Raw genomic sequence first — 2431 nt, 5'->3', positions numbered from 1 at the left:
TGTGGAGCCAGGATTTGAATCCAGTTAGCCTAACTCCAGAACCTGTGTATATAACCACTCTTGTGTAGGAGGAAGAATTTCCTGGACTTTGTGTGTAGGATAGACTGGAATAGGGAGAGGCTAGAGACAAGGAGCCTATTTAGGAAGACTCTAGATAAGAAGTTATAGGAATCTGGAAGAGGGTGCATATTTAGGGACTCTGATTTACATAGAGTAGCTGCCTTGCAAACAACACTTGAAAAGGTGAATGAGTGAGGTTTTTTCACTACAGGTGCCAGTAAGTGCTGCTGTCACCACCACTTTCTGGGTAGTCATTTACTTTACTGTACGTCTTTGCTTTACCCACACATCATTGCTGGCAGAGTCACTGAGTCACAGCTTCCCTGAGGATGATCGCCAGCCCCCACCAATGACTCAGCCTGCACTCTCCAAACAGATGGAAGGCACCCTGCCCTCTTGCTACATCCTCAGTCAGCACTGTCACAGCTCTTTATTGCCTTTCCCCATCCTTTCCTTTGCAGGTTCAGCGCTGTTAACTGAAATTTCATTCACTCTTCCTTCATGCTACTTATAACGTCCCAGCAGAAAGTCTCTTCTCTGATAAGCCCTCTTGCCCTTCCTCTCACCCTTTCTTTTGCATTTGGTGCTAAGGATGGCATAGGGGGTTATTAAAAGATAAAAAGAGTCTCTCTTCAGTTTCACAGATGCAATTCTTTTCTGATTTGGTGATATTTAGAACCTGGGAACATTAGCCTACATTCCCAGTCTGTGCTCCCCGCTGCCTAAATCCTCACGCTAGAAAAACAGTCAGCAAACTTAAAACCCACGATTGCTCTAAGTGGGTCTAAGCAAGCCCCATATTTCATCGGCAGTTGGAAACGGAGAAGAACAAAGGAAGGAAAGGAAAAGTGGTGGGACAAAGGGAATGGGGTGAAGAAGAAGGAGGAAAGTGTGGAGGAAGCTTGCTTGTACTAAAAGCATGCATTCTTATCTTCAAGATGTCCACTTAATGCCATTTTTTTTTTCTTATGTGGTAGAAGCTGATGTCACTTTCTGGGGATAAAATGATAGGATATCTTTGAAAGTAATTTTTACAGGAATGAACAATTTTGTAAAATTTCTGACACAGGCTTGTATAACCAAGATGAATTTTTTTTTAAAAAGGATGGTTTAATGTGAAAAATCTATTTCTGGTAGGTATTATGCCTCTCATAATGTGGTCATCTTTTAAATGACAGTAATTAAAGTGCAGTGGGCCTGCGCATGAGCGGTAGCCAGCAGCATTGGAAAGATGGGAAAGGAAGAGCGAAAAGAAAAACGATCACTTTGGTTCCCGAAAACCTCCTAAAAAGAGGAAGGCGTATCAGGCCCTTAAAGTCACCCAAGAGAAGCAGGCACTTTTGCAAGAAAAGGAGCAGAGGAAATGAAAAGAACTCCAGTTTAAGTGACTAGAATGGTTCCTAAATGATTCCTGGCAGCAACTACATGACAGGGTGCACCTTAGATGGTTAGAAGGGAAACCCCATGGCTTGAAAGTGTCAGATAAACCTTTCTTGGCTTTTGTTGTAGGCACCCAAAGGATTAATATGGTGAGTTTACTGGTGCAGAGTACCATTGCAAGACTTTGCCTAAGTAAGATTTTCAGTGGTATCTTTGTGAAAGTACACCCTCATACCATAAAAACGCTTTGGTATAGTGGACTCTTATGTAGCCTGGGGAATTTCCAACTCTAAAGTCTGTTTGGGAGCTCAGCTTGAAACACGGACAAGCCAAGGTCAAGAATAAAATCATCCCTCTGACAGACAACACAGTGATTGAGGAGCAGCTGGGGAAGTTTGGTGTCATTTGCTTGGAAGACTTCATTCATGAAATTGCCTTCCCAGGGAAGAATTTTCAGGCGATCTCAGCGTTCTTGTGCCCTTTCCAACACTCAGTGGCCCATCACACTACCAAGAATAGGGTGTGCTTCCTCAAGGAAGTGAGCTCACCTGGTTATGGAGGCAAACACATCAATCGGCTCATCCAGTAGCTGAACTAAACTTGGAATCTCTGAAAGTACAAGTGCATTGGAAGAACGTGTTTTTGTTTTATGTAATTGTTACCCAATATCTTCAAAGAAGGTTGTTTCCTGCTATAGCCTCAGAAACTGGAGGGGAAGTGTCAGGGAAAAGATGGCAATGTTCACAGCAGGCACTTTTCATCCCACCCCAGTTCCAAGGAAAAGCTCCTGTGTATTTTCCAGTTCAGCCACCATGCACCTCTGAAACCAGCAAAGGACGCATGCCATGGAGGAGGGAGTCCTGTTTTGTCATATCTTCTTTCCTGGGCGTTAATGTTGGTGAATGAATACCCAAGCATGAATACAAGACAGCAGTGGACCAAGCCCAGGGGCATACTTGAGTGTGGGGATTCCCACGGCCTTGTTTTGGGA

At 43.8% G+C, this 2431-nt stretch overlaps 1 pseudogene; it reads left to right on the top strand.

Moving 5' to 3' along the window:
* The first annotated feature begins 1263 nt into the window (after window positions 1–1263).
* Window positions 1264–2029, top strand: LOC131767266 (large ribosomal subunit protein uL30-like; annotated as a pseudogene).
* The last annotated feature ends 402 nt before the right edge of the window (window positions 2030–2431 follow it).

This window comes from Kogia breviceps, chromosome 12, assembly GCF_026419965.1.
Source record: "Kogia breviceps isolate mKogBre1 chromosome 12, mKogBre1 haplotype 1, whole genome shotgun sequence".
NCBI lineage: Eukaryota > Metazoa > Chordata > Mammalia > Artiodactyla > Physeteridae > Kogia > Kogia breviceps.
This window is presented reverse-complemented; position numbering and strand designations above follow the sequence as displayed.